General features: G+C 38.7%; 1 protein-coding gene and 1 long non-coding RNA gene across 2 annotated transcripts in view; one reads left to right on the forward strand and one right to left on the reverse strand.

Annotated features, from left to right (window-relative positions):
- CFAP299 (cilia and flagella associated protein 299) overlaps nt 1-27508 on the forward strand; it is a 696770-nt gene that overhangs the window by 526685 nt on the left and 142577 nt on the right. The window lies entirely within an intron of this gene.
- Nucleotides 9084-9839, reverse strand: LOC129658037 (uncharacterized). The gene is made up of 2 exons (XR_008717237.1): nt 9735-9839; nt 9084-9379 (listed from the first exon to the last, which is right to left on the reverse strand). It is a non-coding gene; the product is annotated as an uncharacterized LOC129658037 (long non-coding RNA).

Below are 27508 nucleotides of genomic sequence, written 5' to 3' on the forward strand. Positions count from 1 at the left end.
GGCAAAGCCATAAAGACAGTTAAGGGAGGAAAAAAAAAAAAAAAAAATAAGGACTAAGATTTGCTCCTAGGATAAAGTCTGCATTGAAAATTCTGACCTAGGTATCAGGATAGTGCTCCAAGACATATAGAATCTAAAAACATGCCACTCATATATCTCAAATTATACATATTCTGTGCACATGCACACACAAACACATGTAAGAAATAGTTCGCCTATGCAACTACTCAAGTCAGAAGCAAGTTCGTCTATGCAATCAGCACCTATCTTGCCCAAAGGCAAATTGGAATGATCAAATACAAATATGAACAAATAAACCAAACTTGCCAAACATTTGATGAAAACCAAACTTTAAAATTGGCATTTAATGTACTTAGAGTTGAGAAGATATTGCATCTATAAAATAAAATTAAGCTACTAAGAAAGAGAAATAAACCCTCATAAAATTAAAAATGTGTGTGTGCTCAGTCATGTCCAACTCTTTGCTGCCCTACGGACTGTAGCCTACCAAGCTCCTCTGTCCATGGAATTTTCTGGGCAAGAATACTGAAGTGGGTTGCCATTTCCTACTCCAGGGGACCTTCCTGACCCAAGGATTGAACTCTCGTCTCATGCATTTCCTGCATTGGCAAGCGTATTCTTTACCATTAGAGCCACCTGGGAAGCCCGAAATTAAAAATACTGGAGTGGGTTGCTGTTCACTTCTCCAGGGAATCTTTCTGACCCAGGGGTCTAACTCGGTCTCCCGCATTGCAGACAGATTCTTTACCATCTGGGCCTACCAGGGAAGCTCCAAAAGCAAAACTATTAAGTGTCAAATGTGCCAGGTTTCCTCCCAACTCTGTTCTAACCCCTTTGTACCATACCCTAGTGTGTGCTAGAGACTAGGAAGTCTGTCTTTCTCAAACTCCTTTCCCTCTCGTGTTCTGTGGGGGACTCTTTGCTCACTTCTTAAAAGGCGAATGTTGTGTGTGAGGTTTGGAGGGCAGAGGAGAACATGCCGAGGTGGAGGCCACACTTGAGTTGGTCTTATTGTGTCTGCTGGCAAGTACAGTCAGGGAGGCATCTGGCTTTTCTGAGGCAGCTCTTGCCAAGTTCCAAGTGTCTATCCTCTGGCTTCGGGGGCCCCCAGAAGCAGCGTGTGACATCTCTTTACTTCACGTGACATCACGTGTACTGCTACCTGTCGGGGCTGCGGCTGCAGGGTCCTGTAGCAAGCAGAGGTGTGATGAAATGGTACTTTATCCCTGGGCTGGGGCTGAGGCACTTAGTTATGGAGCCAGCACTCGTGGTGGCAGATTCCTCACAGGAGCAGAAGCAGCAGCCCCCAGGCTGGCCAGTTCCATTATGTTCTGGAAGTTGTTCCAGCACTTCCCAATTACAGACTGCTCCTCCTGATCTTCAAATGATTTTGTAAACATCTAATTTAATCTACTAAGAATTTTTTACCTTATCTAGCCAGATTGATTGAAACCCTGATTGATATATGTGATCATCTAAATAATACAGCTTGATATATATGAGTTGAAGCACAAAATAGATACATTTTGAAGATTGAATTAATGAGTTGGAAGATCAAACTAAAGTCGTCTCTAAAATTTAACACCAGAAGACCTAGAGGTAGAAAATATGAAAGAAAAACCAAAGCACAAAAGGTATAGTTATGATTTCCACTACTTGTCTAATAGGAGTTCTAGAAGGATAGGACTAAGAAGATGCAGGAGAAGAAATAAACTATGATGTGTCAAATGTGTCAGGTTTCTTCTCCACTCTAACACCTTTGTTACATACCCTATTGCGTGCTAGAGACTAGGAATTCTGTATTTCTCAAACTCCTTTCCCTCTCGGGTTCTGTGGGGGACTTTGCTCACAGAACAAAGAATAAAAGAAATTCCTTATATTGAAAATATTTTTCAGAGTCAGGTCTCAAGAAGTCAATAACTACAGACCCTTTCTGTTTTAATTATAATTAATGTATAAGAAGATTGAAATAATAAACCTGAATAAACTCAAAAAAGAGGAAGACGTCAAAATAAACAGATATTGAATGATGAGGTATTTGTTTAAAAATTAATAAGATGACAGGAAAAATAAGGTAGTAAAAATTGCTAATCAAAATAAACATTAATTAGTAACACATCTATTAAAATAGGTACTGTATCGATCAATTTGTTATAAGCACACTGTGGAGCCCTAAAAGTCTCTCCAAGTCAATCATAACAATAAAATATAACATGTAGCAAAGCAGTGTGTTAATCATGATCACAATTATGTTTGAACATTGTTTACAGTACATATGTTTAAATGTGAATGCATAGGTAAAGGGTTAGAATGTTGTCATTCAGTTGCTCAGTCGTGTCCTACTCTTTGTGACCCCATGGACTGCAGCATGCCAGGCTTCCCTGTCCTTTACCATCTGCTGGAACTTGCTGAAACTTATGTCCATCGAGTTGGTGATGCCATCCAACTATCTCATCCTCTGTCATCCCCTTTTCCTCCTGCCTTCAATCTTTCCCAGCATCAGGGTCTTTTCTAATGATTCAGTTCTGATCAGGTGGCCACAGTATTGAAAGCTTCAGTATCAGCCCTTCCAATTAAATTCAGGGTTGATTTCCTTTAGGATTGACTGGGTTGATCTTGCAGTCCAAGGGACGCTCAAGAGTCTTCTCCACCATCACAGTTCAAAAGCATCAATGGTATACATCAATTTTTAAAAAGTTTTTGTTGGAGTACAGTTGATTTACAATGTTGAGTCGATGTCAGGTGTACAGCAACTTGAATCAGTTACACATATACATATATCCACTCTTTTTAGATACTTTTCACAGATAGGCCATCACAGAGTATTGAGTAGAGTCCCCTTTGCTGTACAGTAGGTCCTTATTAGTTATTTATTTTTATATAGTACTGTGTATATGTCAATCCAAATCTCCCAATTTATCCCTTCCTCTCTTCTCATCAAATTTTTAACAATGTTTCACTCTGAATAGGAATTGAATTGGGAGTGGGGATGGAAAACTGCAGTGAATATTTTTCACCAATGAAATAGTTGTTTAATATTTGTAACATTAAAAGTAAGAAATATTTTCCTACTATCAAAAAATAATTCTATCGATGAAAAACATTTTGTATTAAATAAATCATTATACATACATACATACATAATCACAAAACTCCTATCTGACAGTTTCTACAAAACCACCTATAAAGTCAATGAATTGGTAGGGTATGTCAGAATTACAGAATAAGATTTTTTAAAAATACACTTTATTTAGGATAATGATTCATAGAAAACACATGCAAAAAATCACCATCAGATGGTCAACACTGAAATCAGATTGATTATATTCTTTGCAGCCAAAGATGGAGAAGCTGTATACAGTCAGCAAAAACAAGACCAGGAGCTGACTGTGGCTCAGATCATGAACTCCTTATTGCCAAATTCAGACTTAAATTGAAGAAAGTAGGGAAAACCACTAGACCATTCAGGTATGACTTAAATCAAATTCCTTATGATTATACAGTAGAAGTGAGATATAGATTTAAGGGCCTAGATCTGATAGATAGAGTGCCTGATGAACTTTGGACGCAGGTTTGTGACATTGTACAGGAGACAGGGATCAAGAGCATCCCCATGGAAAAGATATGCAAAAAAGCAACATGGCTGTCTGTGGAGGCCTTACAAAATAGCTGTGAAAAGAAGAGAAGTGAAAAGCAAAGGAGAAAGGAAAGATACAAGCATCTGAATGCAGAGTTCCAAAGAATAGCAAGGAGGGATAAGAAGGCCTTCGTCAGCGATCAATGCAAAGAAATAGAGGGAAAAAACAGAATGGGGAAAACTAGAGATCTCTTCAAGAAAATCAGAGACACCAAAGGAACATTTCATGCAAAGATGGGCTCGATAAAGGACAGAAATGGTATGGACCTAACAGAAGCAGAAGATATTAAGAAGAGGTGGCAAGAATACACAGAAGAACTTCTTGTACAGAAAAGATCTTCACGACCAAGATAATCACCATGGTGTGATCACTCACCTAGAGACAGACATCCTGGAATGTGAAGTCAAGTGGGCCTTAGAAAGCATCACTATGAACAAAGCTAGTGGAGGTGATAGCTCAAGCTATTTCAAATCCTGAAAGATGATGCTGTGAAAGTGCTGCACTCAATATGCCAGCAAATTTGGAAAACATAGCAGTGGCCACAGGACTGGAAAAGGTCATTCCAATCCTAAAGAAAGGCAATGCCAAAGAATGCTCAAACTACCGCACAATTGCACTCATTTCACATGCTAGTAAAGTAATGCTCAAAATTCTCCAAGCCAGGCTTCAACAATATGTGAACCGTGAACTTCCAGATGTTCATGCTGGTTTTAGAAAAGGTAGCGGAACCAGAGATCAAATTGCCAACATCCACTGGATCATCGAAAAAGCAAGAGAGTTCCAGAAAAACATCTATTTCTGCTTTACTGACTATTCCAAAGCCTTTGACTGTGTGGATCACAAGAAACTGTGGAAAATTCTGAAAGAGATGGGGATACCAGACCACCTGCCCTGCCTCTTGAGAAACCTATATGCAGGTCAGGAAGCAACAGTTAGAACTGGACATGGAACAATAGACTGGTTTCAAATAGGAAAAAGAGTACGTCAAGGCTGTATATTGTCACCCTGCTTATTTAACTTATATGCAGAGTACATCATGAGAAACACTGGGCTGGAAGAAGCACAAGCTGGAATCAAGATTTCCGGGAGAAATATCAATAACCTCAGATATGCAGATGACACCACCCTTATGGCAGAAAGTGAAGAGGAACTCACAAGCCTCTTGGTGAAAGTGAAAGAGGAGAGTGAAAAAGTTGGCTTAAAGCTCAACATTCAGAAAACGAAGATCATGGCATCTGGTCCCATCACTTCATGGGACATAGATGGGGAAACAGTGGAAACAGTGTCAGACTTCAGTTTTGGGGCTTCAAAATCACTGCAGATGGTGATTGCAGCCATGAAATTAAAAGACGCTTACTCCTTGGAAGGAAAGTTGTGACCGACCTAGATAGCATATTGAAAAGTAGAGACATTACTTTGCCAACAAAGGTTCGTCTAGTCAAGGCTATGGTTTTTCCTGTGGTCATGTATGGATGTGAGAGTTGGACTGTGAAGAAAGCTGAGCACCGAAGAATTGATGCTTTTGAATTGTGTTGTTGGAGAAGACTCTTGAGAGTCCCTTGGACTGCAAGGAGATCCAACCAGTCCATTCTGAAGGAGATCAGCCCTGGGATTTCTTTGGAAGGAATGATGCTAAAGCTGAAACTCCAATACTTTGGCCACCTCATGCGAAGAGTTGACTCATTGGAAAAGACTCTGATGTTGTGAGGGATTGGGGGCAGGAGGAGAAGGGGACGACAGAGGATGAGATGGCTGGATGGCATCACTGACTCGATGGACGTGAGTTTGGGTGAACTCCGGGAGTTGGTGATGGACAGGGAGGCCTGGCGTGCTGCAATTCATGGGGTCACAAAGAGTCGGACATGACTGAGCATCTGAACTGAACTGAACTGACCTGAATGATTTGTGAATGGTTGTAAATAAGATTCTTCCAAATTTAGAGCCAATATGTAAATTATAAGAAAGATAAAATAAAATGTAGAATCTACATTAAGTATGGAAAAAATAAGGAAAAAGTTATCAGTGTACATTCAGCAGTAAAGGAAAATGCATCCTTCAAATATAGAAAATGGTATAATGGGACTATTTCAGTTTGAAAATAATTATCTTTTAGTACCATCACTTTTTTTCCCCTGACACAATGCAAATCAAAAAACTTTCTGGTATTTATTTGTTTTCACAAGCAGATTTTTTTCTCAGCTGTCAGTGAACACAAATATTTTGTCCTCATGTCAGTTATATATACTCAGTAAAACTAATAAACTGGAGTTTATGTGTTTATATATATATATATAATTCTTATGAATTGTATTAATGTGAATTCATTCACAGGGGGTGAGAATACATGGGCTATAAAACATAATATATTAATATACAGACTGATAAGTAAATTATAATAATATCATTTACATGTAAATATTCACAGTTAAGTATTTTGTAGTGGCTTCCCTGGTGGCTCAGATGGTAAGCAATCTGCCTGCAATACAGGATGCCTGGCTTCGATCCCTGGCTCAGGAAGATCCCCTGGAGAAGGGAATGGCTACCCACTCCAGTATTCTTGCCTGGAGAATCCCATGGACAGAGGAGCCTGGTGGGCTACAGTCCATGGGGTCACGTCATACACGACTGATCGACTAACATTTTCACAATATATATTTGTAAGTACTGATATATGAATAAATTAAAATTAATTGCTTAATAATATACAAACCCAACTACCTTAATGTGGTCTTCTTGACCGCAAAATACAAATTGGATTGGCTTATTTTTTTATACCATCATGCAACTTTTCTTCACAAATTTTATTATGGATTCTACCTGTATATTAACCCATGTAGATATTTGTTAATAAAATAAAGTAAGTTTAATTTCACTAGATTTAAAACTTTATGAGAGAAAGGGCCATCAATGATTCACATTTAGAACATACCTGATATCATAGTATGTAATTAGAATTATTTCTTCTTCAAAAGCAATTTTTACATAGGTCTAAATATTTGTTCCCAGCTTTTCTTTGCCTCTTAATTTTGTGTTTTAAAATCAAGGTTTTATAAAAAATTTTTATTAATCTTTTTTTTTTTAATTTATGGCTTTGGTGGAATGCTTGGTATGTTCATCATCATCATCCCAACTTTCTTCTGAATCTATTATTTTCTTCTAGTGCTTCTTTAGTTTCCCTTTTATATTTTAATAATTTTTGCATCCATGCTAAGTCCCTTCAGTCATGTCTAACTCTATGGACTGTAGCCTGCCAGGCTCCTCTGTCCCTGGGATTCTCCAGGCAGTAATACTAGAGTGGGCTGCTATGCCGTCCTTCAGGGCATCTTCCTGACCCAGGGATCCAGCACTTCTCTTATGTCTCCTGCATTGGGAGGCAGGTTCTTTCCCACTAGAGTCACCTTGGAAAGTGATTTTTTAAACTTTTCTTAGTTTGTCAACTTTTTCCAATAGCTTTTTTTGAATAAACAATTTTTTCACCAGTATTTTGAAACACTTCTTTTTCATATACGAAATTACTTTGTAAGGGTTAATACTTACGTCTCATATCTTTGATTCCATTGCTCTGACAACATCTTAGCTGGTAATAGAATATTAAAGTTTAACTGTAAATGCTTCACTACTCTTCTGTTTAATATATTAGATTCTCTTACATTCTTTCAAGGATATAAAAGGAAAAGTTGCATCAAGCCACCTTCACCCACCAAAAAAAAAAAAAAAAAGAATCTAGATGTATAATAATTTGCTGAAATTGGAAAAAGCAAATCAAAGAGAGGCATTAGAATAGAGATTCAGAGAGCCTTGGTAACAGTTTTGATGCAAAGAATTCAAAACAATATTTCACATTAAAATGTGATGTTCTTGTCATCATTTCCCTGTTAGTGAAAAAGTGAAAATGTTAGTCCCTGTCATGTCTGACTCTTTGTCATCCCATGGACTGGGGTCTGCCAGGGTCCTCTGTCACTGGGATTCTCCAGGCAATAATACTGGAGGGGGTTGCCATGTCTTCCTCCAGGAGATATTCCTGACTCATGGGTCAAACTCAGGTTTCTTGCATTGCAGGCAGATTCTTTATTGTCTGAGTCACCAAGGAGGCCCAATAAAACCCTGTTTCACCAAATGAAAAAAGATTATATACTGTCCAGACAAATGATGACTGGTGAACCAACCCTTCTCGGCTTCCCCTCCTCCCCCAGGCTTCATATTGCCTACTTTGAAATGCTATCTTTTTAACCAGACTTTAATATTCTTTCTTGTTAAGTCATTATGGTATGATTCAACTGAATTAAATAAAACTCATTAAAAATCTCTTTAAAAAAGAAAGGAAAGAAATATCTTATATTCAGTTCAGTTCAGTTCAGTTCAGTCCCTCAGTCGTGTCCGACTCTTTGTGACCCCATGAATTGCAGCACGCAAGGCCTCCCTGTCCATCACCTACTCCTGGAGTTCACCCAAAGTTATGTCCATCGAGTCGGTGATGCCATCCAACCATCTCATCCTCTGTCATGCCCTTCTCCTCCTGCCCCCAATCCCTCACAACATCAGAGTCTTTTCCAATGAGTCAACTTTTCACATCAGGTGGCCAAAGTATTGGAGTTTCAGCTTTAGCATCATTTCTTCCAAAGAACACCCAGGACTGATCGCCTTTAGAATGGACTGGTTGGATCTCCTTGCAGTCCAAGGGACTCTCAAGAGTCTTCTCCAACACCACAGTTCAAAAACATCAATTCTTCAGCACTCAGCTTTCTTCACAGTCCAACTCTCACATCCATACATGACCACAGGAAAAACCATAGCCTTGACTAGACGGACCTTTGTTGGCAAAGTAATGTCTCTGCTTTTGAATATGCTATCTAGGTTGGTCACAACTTTCCTTCCAAGGAGTAGGTGTCTTTTAATTTCATGGCTGCAGTCACCATCTGCAGTGATTTGGGAGCCCAAAAAATAAAGTCTGACACTGTTTCCACTGTTTCCCCATCTATTTCCCATGAAGTGATAGGACCGGATACCATGATCTCATTTTCTGAATGTTGAGCTTTAAGCCAACTTTTTCACTCTCCACTTTCACTTTCATCAAGAGGTTTTGAGTTCCTCTTCACTTTCTGCCATAAGGGTGGTGTCATCTACATATCTGAGGTTTTTGATATTTCTCCCGGCAATCTTGATTCCAGCTTGTGCTTCTTCCAGCCCAGCGTTTCTCATGATGTACTCTGCATATAAGTTAAATAAGCAGAGTGACAATATACAGCCTTAATGTACTCCTTTTCCTATTTGGAACCAGTCTGTTGTTCCATGTCCAGTTCTAATTTTTGCTTCCTGACCTGCATATAGGTTTCTCTGAAGCTCATTCAAGGGGAGGTAAACTCAACAGGAAATGGCCCATGAGGGGAAGGAAAATACTTTCACTTCATAGTGTTAAAAATAAGGTTTGGAAATTATATACATGTAACTCATAGTGGGACAAATGGTTGCTTAGCAGACTTGATAAGCAAAGTGAAGTGAAGTCAAGTCGCTCAGTCGTGTTTGACTCTTTGCCATCCCGTGGACTGTAGCCCTCCAGGTTCCTCCATCCATGGGATTCTCCAGGCAAGAGTACTGGAGTGAGTTGCCATTTCCTTCTCCAGGGGATCTTCCCGACCCAGGGATCGAACCCAGGTCTCCTGCATTGCAGGCAGATGCTTTAACCTCTGAGCCACCAGGGACCAAGCCGACTTGATGGATACCTGCAATACAAGAACTTAATGTGATTTTCTTTGACTTGGGCATATTGGGAAGTGATTGTATATAAAATTGATTTTGTGCATGGCAACAGAAAGTTGAAAATGATAATGTGAGCATTCAGTCTTCAACTAGGAGAAGAAGCTGTGTAGGATTTATGAGGACTTCAAGTAGGCAACAGGAATTTCAGAGAGTGAAAACGAACTGTCTGCGGACTTCAGAAGTCACAGGAGGTTTTTGTAACAGCCTAGGTGCAAAAACGCTGACTAAATTCAAGCTTCATCAGGGAGTGCAGGAGACCTAAGACTTATGGTTAGGAGTATTAAAAGTGTGTTAGCTGAAAAGGAGAGATCAAGTCACCTGGTAGATTTTGGAGATGATCAAGAGAATGGCTTCACACAAAAGCTGTACTAATGAGCCAAGCAAATCCACAAGAAACAAGCTTTCAGGTCAGAAAATCCAGGGAAGTGGTCAAAATTAACTTGATGTCTAGATAAATAAAAAGAAAAAAAAACAGCTAATTGGTGTAGAGGAGGAAATTGCTGTAACTTACAGTCTCAACAAGAGTAAGTAAGAGAGCCACAGAAGTATTTATTTCCAGGCTACAGGAACGATCTCTATGAACACTGACCTTAATCATTTCTATTTACCTAAACTGAAAAAATCCATCGGGAAACATCCCAACTCATAAAATCCAAAACAGCTTTTAGCTTGAGTAAGTACTGTGAGAGTCTTAATATAAAACTGACAAAAACAAATACAACAGTGTGTTGTCAACACCAGGCTCCTACTATTTTAGAGACCTTTAAAAAGGCTCCCTTCTCATGGGCAGTCAAAGCCTGACGAGTTTTCCCAATCCAAAGACTAACTAGCTAAACTTCCTGAGAACTGCTGAAAATTTTTGGAAATATATTTTCTTTCTTCCTCCCTTCCTATCTTCCTTTCTTCTTCTTCTGTCCCTCCCGCCCTCCCTTCTTTCTTTCTTTCCTTCCTTTTTTTCCCCTATTTTTCCTTTATTTCTTTTTTTGCCTCCAAAATTTTTAGAAGTGATAGGAGAATTACACATGAAAGTGGCTGTATCAGAGTAGCCAGAAGAAATACTAATAATATAATAAAGCTTGAAATAAATGATGATTTCCTTGACTTCTAAACACTCATTTAATAGCATGTGGATTTATACCTTAGTAAATTTACAGTATAAGAAATATAACAAATATACAATCACTATAACATCTTATACCATAACATCAAAGATTGATGGTGATATACTGGGGTTATTTGGGCTTCCCAAAGCTAGTGGTAAAGAACTGCCTGCCAATACTGGAGACAAAAGAGGCGTGGTTCCATCCCTGGGTTGGGAAGATCCCCTGGAAGAGAAAATGGCAGCCCACTCCAGTATTCTTGCCTGGAGCATCCTGTGGACAGAAGAGCCTACAGGCTGCTGTCCATAAGGTCTCAAACAGTTGGACATGACTGAAGTGACTTAGCATACACAAATATTAGGGCTATTTATTCGCATATCTTGGGCCTTCCTGGTGGCTCAGACAGTACAGAATCCACCTGCAGTGCAGAAGACACAGGTTTGAGCCCTGGGTTGGGAAGTTCCTCTAGAGAAAGGAATGGCAACCCACTCCAGTATTCTTGCCTGGAGAATCCCATGGACAGAGGATCCTGGTGGGTTACAGTCCATGGTGTCGCAAAGAGTTAGACACACACACACACACCCTTTCTAAGTAGACTAGGGACCAGGTAGTGATGCATTCATTTAGTCACTGAACAAATATTTATTGAAATTCTACTGTAGGAAGGGCTGTTCCAGACCCAGGGCATGCAAGAAGAAAACCACAAAAGCTCTGACCTCAGGAACCAAAGCTAGAGGTTACTGAGAACAGAATCAGTTCAAGAGATAAATACCATGGAGATAATAAAGATATAAGTAAGTAAGTGTTAGTCGCTTAGTCATGTCCGACTCTTTGCAACCACATGGACTGTAGCCTGCCAGGCTCTGTCCATGGAATTCTCCAGGCAAGAATACTGGAGTGGGTTTCCGTTTCCTCCTTTGACCCAGAGATTGAACCAGCGTCTTCTTCATTGCAGGCAGATTCTTTACCACTGAACCACTGAGGGAGCCCCACTTGACCACATCCCTTTAAATATAATAAATAGTGTCCACAATATTATTAGGGTAGTTATGGGGAAGGGCTACCCATTCCAGTATTCTTACTTGGAGAACTCCAGGGACAGAAGATCCAGGCAGGCTACAGTCTATGGTATTGCAAAGAGTCAGACACGACTGAGCGACTAACACTTTTTTTTTTTCAGTTATGGGGAAAGATAGACAAGATGATCACAGAGCTGAATTATCATAAAACAAGGATGCTAAGTAATTTCTAACAATGGGCAATTCCTTCAGCAGAAAAATGTTTTTTGAATATTGCATTCAAGATATTAAACCTGATATGCTTTGAGTGAGCCTAGTAAGGAAACCAGTAACCTTCCCAGTTGTATGAAGGTATATTTGAGAAATTCATCACCAAGCAACCTTGATAAGAGGCACCATTCTTGTTCTTTTGGTCTCTGAAAATGTAAGTTGAGGAGGAAAGGATTTCCCATTTTTAAAAGATGTTTATTTCTTTTTATTCAACTGTGAGTAATAATAGATTTGAAAAACAGAATAGTTCAAAATCATGTGAACGGTTCTCAGCTCCTTTAATAGTAGCCCCCCTCCCTCACTTTTGGAAACCAAAGTACACAAACAAACTCCTGAAGAAGAGAACTGCCTCAGAACCAAGCAGAGGATCTGTTCTGGTAAAAGCTAAACTGGAAACGCAGCACACCTGCTCGCAGCCAGTCCCCCCCTCACATATCTCACACGGCCTTGCCGTGTGAAGTCTCGTCCAAGTCAAACAAGTAGCGATTTTAAAGTAGCACCTAAAGAGGAACTCGGGCAGAGCTGGCCAGCAAAACCCCAGGCCCTAAACGTCCCTGCTGCACAGGCTTTATTTTCATTTCCTTGACCCATTTACCGAGAGTTGTTACTGATGGCCCGCTAGGCCTCCCCTGTACACAGCACACCAATAATAAACAGAGGCCAGCTGACACCCAGAGACACCTGCAGAACACTCACAGTGCAGGATTGTTCATCCAAGGGGGGGCGTTTGGACCAGGGGGTGGATGGGTAGCCATCCGCAGACTCCGTACACACACACGCACACACACACACACTCGCCTGAAAGAAGTTTACCAAGGACCCTCCTGAGGGCCTGCTGAACTGCCAAGAGAACTAACAGAAAAGCACCGCTGACTGTGGAGAGCAGTGTGTGAAAAGGCCTCTGTGCGCAGTCATCCCCTTGTATCCCAAGCACTTGGACTTGCTGAAATTAGTTTTGCAAAAGTTTGGTAGAAATTGCATGCAAGCGTTTGCACAAAGACTGGAAGGCATGGAGCTTATTATTCCACTTTCTCGGGCTCCAACTCCTTATTTATTCATAAATTACATATTTGCCAATGAAAATACTTTGTTGAAGGTCTGATCAAGCAGGTGCCTTCAAGTAACCTGAAAAGCCTTCACTAACATTTGAAAACTTTTCAGAACTGGGTTTCTTGGAATTGACAACAAAGGCCTTTTTTTTCTTCTATGAATTCAAGTTTGAAATATTTTTCTAAATAATTCAGAAAATATGATTTAAGTTGGTGATAAATCAATAGGAATATATGTAGTAACACTCACCATGTTATGAAAGAAATATTTAAAATATATTCAAATATAATAATTAACATCTTTAAGGAGCCTGCTTGGTATTTTAAATATTCAGTAGACTCAATACTTTTAATTAATATGGATTCATGACAGGAGAAATAAAGGAAAGCTGATTTTTGCAACTGTGTGTCTTCCAAAGCCTAAGATTCAATTTACTTACAATATTTTTGAACTGGATAAGCTTTATGAGAGGGCATAAGAATAGAAAATTATTGAATCCAAAGATATATTGATATCATAACATTACCGAGGGCCACATGAGAGAGACAGAGCATGGAAACTAAACTTCAAACCTCTAATACAAAACGCTCTTTCTAGAATATTGTACAGCCTAACCTGTGCTCATCTTATTTCAGTATTCATCAATGGTACAGTAATTTTCTGTAAGAAAAATGAGTAAGCAATTGTGTACTATCTTTAAAATTTAGAGATTCTAGCAAGTTGAAATCGTTTGGTTTTCTCTCATTTTTTTCTCATTAACAAAGTGCATCTGTCTGATGGTCTTTAAAATCACTTACATCAATCTTAGGAATAGTCCAAACCATTCTTGGACAAGAGAGAACACACCAGCTGTGGTTTAAGCAGCAATGCAGCTGTAGAAAGTATGTGAGCAAAACCTGAAGCTGGAGAAAAGCCAGTTTGCCTTAAAAAATTCCACCTGGACCTACTTAGCACCTCCTCCCTTACCCTAACCCTAAACACATGCCCTTGGACTCCACAGGGATAAGAATGAAACCTGGAGAGAGCAAGAGGCTTAGTCTTAGTTTGTGTTGGCAAGATTGTTCCAAGGCCCTTCTATTTCCTGCTTCCCATATACCTCTCCTTTCACTCCAACAGACAATTGAAACTCAGTATAGCCAGTAGTCAGTCGCTGCTACATATTAATAAATCAGAAACTGTAACAATTCCTTCATATTGCCCTTTTATTATTTTTATGAAAGAAATCCAAGGGATATACTGGACACCTTCTTTCATTGCATGTAACCAGAACAATTTAAATAATAAATGTATTTATTATTTGTGCCACCTGGGCTGGTACAATGCTTATATATGTACATTTTTTCAGCTATTAAAAAATTTCAAAAAACCCTTTCCGTGTTCATATTTTTCCTAATGCTTATTCTTAAATATATATACCACTTTTGTACATCTAGCAGCTGAAATATAGATATTAAAATTCCTTTAGAAGACTCAGGAAATTTATTATGCCTTTGTTTATTCATTCATTCATTTATTCAACAAATATTAGTTACTATAGCTTTCACTAACTTCATATATCTCTTTTGTGCCTGATCTATTATGCATAGATCATAACATTTAAACTTGCAGTAATGCATAAAGTAAGTACTATGATTATTCCCCTTTTCTAGATAAGGCAACTGAAGTTCAAAGAGGTTAAGTAACTTGCCCAAGGTTACCCTGCTAAGAAGTTATAGAATTAATATTTGAATAGAATCGCTTTCAAAAATGTTAATTATAGGATCTAGGCACCAAGTATATGAGGGTTCACTGTGTAATTCTTTCACCTTCTCTGCATGTTTCATAATAAAATGTCAGGAGTAAAATCACTTTTATTTTCATTTCCATGAAGCTTTCATTGATATGTCATATCATGACTCATTTGATATTCATTTGGAGCCACATTATGAACACTAATGCAAAATTAAGACACTCCTAGATAAACAAAGCTGAGGAAGTTCATTACCACTAGACCTGCCTGCAAGAAATGCTTAGGCATCCTGCAAGTTAAAATGAAAAGATGCTAGCCAGTAATTTGAAGTCATATGAAGAAATAAAAATCTCAGTAAGGGTAATCATAGACACTGATGATAAAATCTTCACAAAATCCCATCAAACTGAATTCAGCAGCATATTAAAAGAATGATACATCATGAAAAACTGGGACTATCAAATGCAAGGATAGTTTAATATATGAAAATCAATTAATATAATACACCATATTAACAGAATGAAGAGGGGAAAAGCTACATGATTATTTCAGTCAATGCAGAAAAAGCATTTGACAAAATTCAACATTCGTTCATTATAAAAAGATTTAACAAACCAAGAATGTATAGAAACAGCATCAACATGCTAAAATCCATATATGAAAAACCCATATATGAACATCACAGTCAAGGTGAAAAATGGAAAGCTTTTCCTCTAATAACAACAAAAAAGTAAGATTGCCCTCTCTCACCACTCTTGTTCAGTACTGGAAATTCAACTGAGAACAATAATAAGAAATAAAAGGCACCCATATTGGAAAAGAGGAAATAAAATTTTGTCTTTTCACAGATAATATCTTATATGTAGAGATCCCTAAAGATTTCATTAAAAGAACTCTTGAACTAATAAATTATTTTAGAAAAAGACAAGATTCAAAGCACATTTCTATATGCTAACATCAAACAATCTGAAAAGGAAGCTAAGAAAACAGTTTCATTTACAATAGCATCACAAAGAATAAAATACTCAGACATTAACTTAAGAAAGTAAAAAAAAAAAACAAAAACTACACTGAAAACTGTAAAACATTGCTAAAAGTAATTAGCCATAAGTAAGTAGAAGCACATTCCATGTTCATGGATTAGAAGAATTAATATTGTTAAAATGCCCATACTACTCAGCATGATCTACAGGTATTATGCATCCCCCATAAAAATTCCAATGAAGTTTTTAAAGAAATAGAAAAATCCATCCTAAAATTCATATGGAATCTCAAGGAACCTCACATAGCCAAAACAATCTTTAAAAAGAGCAAAGCTGGAAAACTCTCTGATTTCAAAACTTACTACAAAACTCCAGTAATGAAAACAGAATAGTACAAAAACAGACATATGTACTTCAATGGAATGGAATAAGGAGCCCAGAAATAAGCTTCACTTACGAGGTCAAATGATTTTCAACAAAGGTTCCAAGACCATTCAATGGGGAAAAGGAGAGTCTGTTCAGTAAACTGTACTGGTGAAACTGGATGTAGACATGCAAAAGAATGAAAGCAGATCCTTACCTACCACCTTATACAAAAACCACCTCAAAACAGATTAAAAACCTAAAAGTAGAAAGTGAAACTTTAAAACTCTAAGATAAAAACAGGACAAAAGCTTCGTGACATTAGATCTGGTAGTGATTTTTTGGGTGTGACCGTAAAGACACAGGCAACAAAAGAAAAAAATAGATGAATTAGATTTCATGAAAATTTTAAAATTATGTATCATGAAAATTTAAAAACTTTGTTCATCAAAAGATTCTATCAACAGAATTTAAAAGGCAACCCACAGAATGAGAGAAAGTTTTTGCAATTTGTGTATTTAATAAGGGATTAATATCCCAAATATGTAGAGAGCTCCTACAACTAAACAATAAAACCAAAACAACCAGATTCAAAAATCAACAAAAGGATAGACATTTTTCCAAAGAAGATTAAAAATGGCCAATAAACACATTAAAAAATGCTCAACATTGCTAATCATTAGGGAGATGCAAACCAAATCTGCAGGGAGATACACCTCACACAATTAGGATGGCTGCTATCAAAAAAAGAAAACCAGAAGATAACAAATGCTGAGAAGGATGTAGTGAAATTGGAACCATGTGCACTGTTGATGGAAATTAAGTAGCATAGCTTCTGTAGAAAATAATATGGCAGTTCCTAAATTTTTTAAAAATGGAATTGCCACGTGTGTATGTACTCAGTCACTCAGTCATGTTTGAATCTTTGTAACTTCATGGAGTGTAGCCCATCAGGCTCCACGTTGGTAGAATTTTCGGATCAAGAATACTGGAGTAGGTTGCCATTTCCTACTCCAGGGGACCTCCCAACCCAGGGATTGAGCTTGAGTGTCCTGCATTGGCAAGCAGATTCTTTAACACTGTGCCACTGAGGAAGCCCAATGATCTAGCAATGCCACTTCTGAAAATATACCTAAAAGAACAAGTAGAGTATCAAAGAAAATATATTTGTACACCCATAACCCACTCCAGTGTTCTTGCCTGGAGAATCCCAGGGACAGGGGAGCCTGGTGGGCTGCCATTTATGGGGTCGCACAGAGTCGGACACGACTGAAGTGACTTAGCATGATCATAGCAGCGTTTTTCACAACAGTTAAAATGTTGATGTAACCCAAGTATCCATTGAAATAAGTAGATATTGCATATACCAGTCAGTCCTATATACACATATACATATATAAATATAATATACAATGGAATATTATTATCCTTAAAAAGGAAGGAAATTCTGACATATATTACAACATGGATGAACTTTGAAGACATGCTTACTGAAATAATTCAATCACAAAGATGAATATCATGTAATTCCTTTTATATGAGGTACCTAGAGTAGTAAAAAACCATAGAGACAGAAAGTATGGTGGTGATTACCAGAGAATGGAGGGAATAGCGAGTTGTTGTTTAATGGGTATAGAGTTTAAATTTTGCAAGATGAAAAGATTTCTGGAGATGGATGATGGCAATGGCTACATACCAATATGAATGTAACCCCACTCTACTGTTCATGGGGTTCTCAAGGCAGGAATACTGGAATGCAATAATACTGGCAGGAATTCTCCAGGCCAGAATATTGGAGTGGGTAGCCTTCCCCTTCTCCAGTGGATCTTCCCGACCCAGGAATTGAACTGGGTTCTCCTGCATTGCAAGCAAATTCTTTACCAATTGAGCTATCAGGGAAGCCCCTCAAGGCAAGAATACTCAAGTGGTTTGCCATTCCCTTCTCCAGTGGACCATGTTTTGTCAGAACTCTCTGCCATGACCCGTCTGTCTTGGATGGCCCTACGCAGCATGGCTCATAGTTTCATTGACTTAGACAAGCCTGTGATCCATGTGATCAGTTTGATTAGTTTTGTGTGATTGTGGTATACATTCTGTATGCCCTCTGATTAATAAAGATAAGAGGCTTGTGGAAGCTTCCTGATGGGAAGGACTGGCTGTGGCAGAATCTGGGTCTTGCTCTGATAGGTGGGGCCATGCTCAGTAAATCTTTAATCCAATTTTCTGTTGAAGGGTGGTGCTGTGTTCCCTCCCTTGTAAGGGAGGTAAGGGTAAAGGTAATGGTGACCTACTTCAAAAGGGCTTATGCCATGACTGTTGTGTTCAGTGCTCCTGACCCCACGGCAGCCACTGTTCACCCATGCCTCTGCCAGAGACTCCTGGACACTCACAGGCAAGTTCGGCTCAGTCTCTTGTGAGGAGTCACTGCTCCTTTCTCCTGGGTCCTGGTGTGCACAGAGTTTTGTTTGTGGCTTCCTGTTTCTGGGCTGTCTGCTCTGTAGCTCTGTGCTGGGGCTCATATGCCGCCCCTCCCAGGTCTGCTGCAGCCAGAGCCCCTGTCCACGTGGCAGGTCACTGCCGACCTATGCCTCCTCTGCAGGAGACACTCAAACACACAAAGGCAGACCCTGCCCCCTGCCCCCTCCTCCCCCTGGAGTGTGGGGTCCCTGGGTTCTGGTGCACACAAGCTTTTGTTTCGGCCCTCTGATAGTGCATAGGAATTTGGAATGTGAGGTCCATGAATCAAGGTAAATTGGAAGTGGTCAAACAGGAGGTGGCAAGAGTGAACGTTGACATTTTAGGAATCAGTTTACTAAAATGGACCAGAATGGGTAAATTTAATTCAGATGACCATTATATCTATTACTATGGGCAAGAATCCCTTAGAAAAAATGGAGTGGCCCTCATAGTCAACAAAAGTGTCTGAAATGCAGTACTTGGGTGCAATCTCAAAAACGACAGGATGATCTCTGTTCATCTCCAAGGCAAACCATTCAATATCACAGTAATCCAAGTCTATGCCCCAACCACTAATGCCAAAGAAGTTGAAGTTGAATGGTTCTATGAAGACCTCCAAGACCTTCTAGAACTAACACCAAAAAATAGATGTACTTTTCATCATAGGAGACTAGAATGCAAAAATAGGAAGTCAAGAGATACTGGAATAACAGGCAAAGGAGTGGAGTACAAAATGGCCGTGGAGTACAAAATGAAGTAGGGCAAAGGCTAACAAAGTTTTGCCAAGAGAATGCACTGATTACCGCAAACACCCTCTTCCAACAACACAAGAGATGATTCTACACATGGACATCACCAGATGGTCAATACCAAAAACAGATTGATTGTATTCTTTGCAGCTAAAAATGGAGAAGCTGTATACAGTCAGCAAAAACAAGACCGGGAGCTGACTGTGGCTTAGATCATGAACTCCTTATTGCAAAATTCAGATTCAAATTGTAAAAAGTAGGGAAAGCCACTAGACCATTCAGGCATGACCTAAATCAAATTCCTTGTGATTATTCAATGGAAGTGACAAATAGATTCAAGGGATTAGATCTGAGAGATAGAGTGCCTGAAGAAGTATGGACGGAGGTTCGTGACACTGTACTCCAGGCAGTGATCAAAACCATTCTCAAGAAGAAGAAATGCGAAAAGGCAAAATAATATACAGGGTATTTACTCATTTAGAAATGCTGGGTAACTGTGCAGTTTTGCACAGATTGGGCATAACAGAAGTAGGGCTGCAATCAAAGACTGTTCAGTCCCACACCTGTGCTTGTAACCACTGCTTATACAATCAGCATCTCTTTAACTGGGTAGACAATTTGGCCATTTCCTGAAGAATAGTGGGAGATATCCCAATAGAAGTTAATTCTGTTTATCCCAATGTTTCTCAGCCTGGCTGCAAGTCAGAATCACCTTTAGAATTTTTAAGCCATTTCCTGAAGAATAGTGGGAGATATCCCAATAGAAGTTAATTCTGTTTATCCCAATGTTTCTCAGCCTGGCTGCAAGTCAGAATCACCTTTAGAATTTTTAAAATCAAGGCATGTCTGGACTATACCCATGGAGTAAACGTATAGAGAGGTATCTGTATTTTTCTAAAACTTCTCAGAGTTGCCAGGGCTAAGAGCCACCATGATATATGGTTTATGGTAGTGTTTTTCAAAATGGGAGAACAAGACTGCTGGCAATAGGAATTCAGGAGTACTTATAAAAAATGCAAATCCTAACTCCCCTCCCACGCTTCGAAGTAGAATCTCTTGGCACTGCATTTGGCAACTATTAGTATGTGTTTTTTATCTGCATTCATACTATAAAGATATTTTAATAATAAAAACGATATCATTAATTTTCCAAATATGTAATACTGACATTATATATCGAGAACGTACCATTTTAGCATATAATAATTTTCTGTTCCTTTTTGTTTAATGTTTAAAAATATAATACTCCATTTCCTGTCACTCCCAAATCAGTCACTAGTGTGTTACAGAATGCAAACCTCTGGATAGGTAGGAACTGGTACTTCATAATGGTGTTCCATATAATTTTGAATGTCAGAACTGTACTATTCCCATTCATAAAAAATCTAGGCCATGGCAAGTTTACAGGAGCTGTTTCCAAATTAAGCTTCCACAGAAAACATGTGTCACGTTTGTTTTTCTGTGTCAAAACAATGAACGCAATATGAATGGATTTTCACTCCTCTGATGCTTCAAAATATTTGCTTAATGCGCATGGACTTTGAGTCTCCCCAAGAGCTGGCCTCCTGTGTATCTATTAAGACTGTCAGGTGTGGTCATGCAGGCTATGTACTGCACAATTCAAGGGGGCACCATGCATATTATATGCAACATGGTGCCAACTCCCAGAGGTAATAATTAAACCCCAAAGGAATTTTTAAATTCTAAATTTTCTTATTTTACTATTTTCTATGATATCACATAAGGAAATATGTCTTTTACCTGAAATGAGGCATGTGCATTTTTGACTAAAATGACTTGAAGGCACATTGATAAATAAAAGAAAAGCAAGACATGTACTCATCAAAGATAAGGTCACTGATAATTTGGTTCTAAAAATTATATTAAAAAAGAAAACCTGTGGAAGCTAGTCAAACACAAAAAATTCATATAATTTTCAAAAATAATAGATTTTAAAGAAAATTTGAAGTTCTAATGTTTCCCTTATTTGGTTTTAATTTAAAATGTAAACATTTAACATTATTTACTTTAATCTTGACTGTTTATGTAAACAACAAAATCCTTTTTAATTCATTCTTGAAGTAACAGTGTTTGCTATCACAAAACCTGAGGTACCACTTAGAGAATGTGTGTTTTTTTTTTAATTACAAATATATAATGATTTAGTAAATATTTTATCAAAGATTCCAATGCAAAAATTTTCACTTTACATTTATGATAGATATCTCAAAATTTCAAGAAATTTGACAATTGTTAACATTTAGAGATATGTAGTTTAAAAAAACTTATTCTTAAAAATAATCAGATATTTCTCTTTTACTCTTGATTTGTTTTGCTTTTCTAAACTTCTAAATCCAAATATTATAAAAGAGTCTAATTGTGAAATAGTCATTGCTGGGGGAGAGTATTATATTTAACTTTTGTGAGTTTATAGTAATTATATTTTCTTAAACATACATTTTACTTTACTCAATTAACATGGGATTATGCAAAATAGACTTTGCAGTATTACTAAGCATAGTAACCAAAAGTGGGTGAACTATTTTTGATAATAAAAGGCATAAATTACAAGCCCATAAGCCTATTTTATGAAGTACTATCCATTTAACTTCAGAGTGCTGTTCAGTTCAGTTTAGTTCAGTCGCTCAGTCGTGTCCGACTCTTTGTGACCCCATGAATCGTAGCATGCCAGGCCTCCTGTCCATTACCAACTCCTGGAGTTCACTCAAACTCACGTCCATCAAGTCGGTGATGCCATCCAGCCATCTCATCCTCTGTCGTCCCCTTCTCCTCCTGCCCCCTATTCCTCCCAGCATCAGAGTCTTTTCCAATGAGTCAACTCTTTGCAGGAGGTGGCCAAAGTACTGGAGTTTCAGCTTTAGCATCATTCCTTCCAAAGAAATCCCAGGGCTGATCTCCTTCAGAATGGACTGGTTGGATCTCCTTGCAGTCCAAGGGACTCTCAAGAGTCATCTCCAGCACCATAGTTCAAAAGCATCAACTCTTTGGTGCTCAGCTTTCTTCACAGTCCAACTCTCACATCCATACATGACCACTGGAAAAACCATAGCCTTGACTAGACGGACCTTTGTTGGCAAAGTAATGTCTGTGCTTTTCAATATACTATCTAGGTTGGTCACAACTTTCCTTCCAAGGAGTAAGCATCTTTTAATTTCATGACTGCAGTCACCATCTACAGTGATTTTGGAGCCCCAAAAAATAAAGTCTGACACTGTTTCCACTGTTGCTCCATCTATTTCCCATGAAGTGATGGGACCAGATGCCATGATCTTCATTTTCTGAATGTTGAGCTTTAAGCCAACTTTTTCACTCTCCTCTTTCACTTTCATCAACAGGCTTTTTAGTTCCTCTTCACTTTCTGCCATAAGGGTGCTGTCATCTGCATATCTGAGGTTATTGATATTTCTCCCGGCAATCTTGACTCCAGCTTGTGCTTCTTCCACCACAGAATTTCTCATGAGGTACTCTGCATAGAAGTTAAATAAGCAGGGTGACAGTATATAGCCTTGACGTACTCCTTTTCCTACTTGGAACCAGTCTTTTGTTCCATGTCCAGTTCTAACTGTTGCTTCTTGACCTGCATATAAGTTTCTCAAGAGGCAGGTCAGGTAGTCTGGTATTGCCATCTCTCAGAATTTTCCACAGTTTATTGTGATCCACACAGTCAAAGGCTTTGGCATAGTCAATAAAGCAGAAATAGATGTCTTTCTGGAACTCTCTTGCTTTTTCCATGATCCAGCAGATGTTGGCAATTTGATCTCTGGTTCCTCTGCCTTTTCTAAAACCAGCTTGAACATCTGGAAGTTCACAGTTCACGCATCACTGAAGCCTGGCTTGGAGAATTTTGAGCATTACTTTACTAGCGTGTGAGATGAGTGCAATTGTGTGGTACTTTGAGCACTCTTTGGCATTGCCTTTCTTTGGGATTGGAATGAAAACGGACCTTTTCCAGTCCTGTGGCCACTGGTGAGTTTTCCAAATTTGCTGGCATATTGAGTGCAGCACTTTCACAGCATCATCTTTCAGGATTTGAAATAGCTCCACTGGAATTCCATCACCTCCACTAGTTTTGTTCGTAGTGATGCTTTCTAAGGCCCACCTGACTTCACATTCCAGGATGTCTGGCTCTAGGTCAGTGATCACACCATCGTGATTATCTTGGTCGTGAAGATCTTTTTTTGTACAGTTCTTCGCGTATTCTTGCCACCTCTTCTTAATATCTTCTGCTTCTGTTAGGTCCATACCATTTCTGTCCTTTATTGAGCCCATATTTGCATGAAATGTTCCCTTGGTATCTCTAATTTTCTTGAGGAGATCTCTAGTCCTTCCCATTCTGTTGTTTTCCTCTATTTCTTTGCATTGATTGCTGAGGAAGGCTTTCTTATCTCTTCTTACTATTCTTTGGAACTTTGCATTCAGGTGCTTATATCTTTCCTTTTCTTCTTTGCTTAGTGAAGACAAATATATTCAGGTTCTTGAACATGAAAATATATTGAATATGGATAGTTAATGTCAACACTTGTTTACTTGGGAACTAAAAACCCATGAGACCTCCCTAACACTAATCTGGCCCTGCCCAGCTACCTGCTTCATTATAATTGATAGCATTATCAACATTTCTGTTAAGAGAGAAATACCATGTTCTGGACCTACTGTGGGCCACACAGTGTGTGAGGCAGGAGCTTTTACCAAATCAGGAGGGAAGGAGAAAAGGCAAAACATAAATGAGACAATTATGATGCCCCTAGGCAGTGCTAATAAGCTTAATAAGGAAATACATGATACTATTGATTAACATCATGTTTAAGGATTTTTCTCTATATTTCATACATCTATTCTGATTCTTCCTCAATAGCATGACCACTTAGTTATTGGAGATATTTTAATGAATAAATAATTTTCAAGCAAACAGTAGAATGTACCCTGCATGGAAAACTGTCTACCAGAGTATCCCTGTTCTAATGAAGGGAAAAAAAATTTCCTTTGTAGATGTGAAATCACATTTGATCTCTTTAACATTAACATTACTCCAACAATGATACACAAGACAACCCCATATCAACCTTTTCAATGAAATCCAGGGATGAATTTTTGGCCCAGAGTAGAGAAATGGAAGCCCGCTGAAAATGCCCCAAATCAGCAGTGTATTAGAGACTAAATGGAAGTGATAAATTTGCAAATGTATAGGTAAGAAGAGTAAAGTGATAAAGTTTTAGTTATTTCAGACAGGAAATATTTGCTCTTCCCTAACTCTGTGTGAATGAGTAGTCTGCCAGGCTCCTCTGTCTGTGGGATTTTTCAGGCAAAAATATTGGAGTGGGTTGCTGTTTTCCTCTTCCAGGGGATCTTCCTGACCCAGGGATCAAACCCCTGTCTCCTGGGTCTCCTGCATCACAGGCAGATTCTTTACCCTCTCAGCTATTGGGGAAGCGTGTTCTCTAACCATATATACATCTAAAAAAGCAATATACTCAATTTTTTTTCTTTGTTTTCTGGTTTGTCTTTGTTTTTCCTCAAAGCACCCATACATCTCCAATTCATTCACATGACCTAGCATTCAATATTTTCTGAATGGATGAACAAGTGAGTATTTCTAGTCTGCACTAGTGATTAAAGACACTGGACGATACTAAACAAGCTACAGGCATCCTGAAGTGACCAGGGGCCAGGTGTGCAGGAAAGGCTATAGTCCCCTAATTTGTGAAGTGCCTCCCCTCTCATGGGTTGCTGTGAACATTATCTGAGACCATAAAACTCTTCCCCAAGCCAGGGATCAAACCTGCATCTCCTGCATTGGCAGGCGAATTCTTTACCACTGTACCACCTGGGAAGTCTTAGGTAGGTTTTATTTATAGGTATTTTGTTGTTGTTGTTGCCATGGTAAATGCAATTATTTCCTTAATCTCTCTTTCTGATAGTTTGCTGTTAGTATATATTATAGAAATGCAACATATTTCTGTATATTAATTTTGCATCCTGCAACTACTGATTATTGATGACCTCTACATGTGCTAGCAAAATGATGATCAAAATTTTTCAGGTGAGTCTTCAACAGTATGTGAACTGAGAACTTCCAGATGTTCAAGCTGGCTTTAGAAAACGCAGAGGAACCAGAGATCAAATTGCCAACATACACTGGACCATCAAAAAAGCAAGAGAGTTCCAGAAAAACATCTACTTCTGCTTATTGACTATTCCAAAGCCTTTTACTGTATGGATCACAACAAACTGTGGAAAAATCTTAAAGAGGTGGGACTTCTATACTACCTGACGTGTCCCCTGAGAAATCTGTATGCAGGTCAAGAAGCAACAGTTAGAACCAGACATGGAGCATGTCAAGTCTGTATATTGTCACCCTGCTTATTTAACTTCTATGCTGGGTGCATCATGTGAAATGCTGGGCTGGATGAAGCACAATCTGGAATCAAGATTGCCAGGAGAAATATCAGTAACCTCAGATATGCAGATGACACCACCCTTATGGCAGAAAGTAAAGAGGAACTGAAGAGCCTCTTGATGAAAGTCAAAAAGAAGAGTGAAAAATCTGGCTTAAAACTCAACATTGAGAAAACCAAGATCATGGCATCAGGTCCCATCACTTCATAGCAAATAGATGGGGAAAGAATGGAAACAGTGACAAACTTTATTCGGGGGGGCTCCAAAATCACTGTAGATGGTGCCTGCAGCCATGAAATTAAAAGACGCTTACTCCTTGGAAGAAAAGCTATGACCAATCTAGACAACATATTAAAAAGCAGAGACGTTACTTTGCCAACAAAATTCCATCTAGTCAAAGCTATGGTTTTTCCAGTAGTCATGTATGGATGTGAGAGTTGGACTGTAAAGAAGTGCTGAAGAATTGATGCTTTTGAACTGTGGTGTTGGAGAAGACTCTTGAGAGTCCCTTGGACTGCAAGGAGATCTAACCAGTCTATCCAAAGGAAATCAGTCCTGACTATTCATTGGAACGACTGATGCTAAAGCTGAAACTCCAATACTTTGGCCACTTGAGGTGAAGAACTGACTCATTGCAAAAGACCCTGATGCTGGGAAAGATTGAAGTCAGGAGGAGAAGGGGATGACAGAGGATGAGATGGTTGGATGGCATCACCAACTCAATGGACATGAATTTGAGTAAGCTCCAGGAGTTGGTGATGGACAGGGAAGCCTGGCATGTGCAGTCCATGGGGTCACAAAGAGTCAGACACGACTGAGTGACTGAACTGAGTAGTTTTCTGATGGCTTTTTAAGGATTTTCTATGTATAGAATCTACCTGCAATTTGGGAAACCCAGGTTTGATCCATGGTTTGGGAAGATCTCTTGGAAAGGGGTATGGCTACTCACTCCAGTATTCTTGCCTGGAGAATTCCATGGGCAGAGGAGCCTGGCGGGCTACAGTCCATGGGGTCACAGAGTCGATTAAAACTGTGTCATCTGCAAACAGTGACAGTTTTACTTCTTTTCCAATTTAGATTCCTTTTATTTCTTTTTTCCTCTGATTGCTGTAGCTATAACTTCCAAAACTATTTGAATGAAAGTGGTGAGAGTGGGCATCTTTATCTTGTTCCTGATCTTAGAAGAAATGCTTTCAGCTTTTTCTCACTGAGTACGATGTTGGTTATGGGATATTTTGGATGACCCCAGAGGTTCTTATTAGTACATAAAGGAGAGGCTTGCACCTCTAGACAATGGGCATCCACTTACAGAGAATAAGTCAGAAACTTCCCTGACACACTGACTCCAAATATCTCTGCCAGTCTCCTCTCATTTTGGAAATGTGTTCAGCAGAACCAAAAACCTTTGTTCCTTTAGCCAAAAACCTTATTTCCTTAAAATATAAACGCTTGACTCAAGTCCTACATGTTGCCTTCTTATTTATTTTTTTTCACTGCCAGTCATTCTTCAAGTTCTCACAATAGTTACCTTCAACCACTTCTTGAATAGTGCTTCCCAAATTGTAATGTGCATATAAATCACTTGAGGATTTTGTTACAATGCAGATTTCAGTAAAACTTATTCTATAAACAAAATGCAACTGTGTATAGCATCCAGAGTAAAAACAAAAAACAAAAAACAGATTACTACCAACATTCCATTAATACATTGCAGTCAGTTGGATGGTGATTCCAAAGTTATCAGGTCCTAATGCTAGATACCTGTGAGTGTTACCATATATTGTAAAATTTTTGTAGATATTGAAATGAAAAAGAAACTTCTGTAGATCCTTGAAATAATAGAAAGAATTATCCTGGATTATGCAAGCAGGCTTCAAATGACATCACAAGCGTTATAAGAGAAAGACAGAAGGAGATTAAACACACATGAAGAAGGCATGTGAACACAGAGACAG

The sequence above is a fragment of the Bubalus kerabau genome, chromosome 7 (assembly GCF_029407905.1).
Source record: "Bubalus kerabau isolate K-KA32 ecotype Philippines breed swamp buffalo chromosome 7, PCC_UOA_SB_1v2, whole genome shotgun sequence".
In the NCBI taxonomy this organism is placed as follows: Eukaryota; Metazoa; Chordata; class Mammalia; order Artiodactyla; family Bovidae; genus Bubalus; species Bubalus kerabau.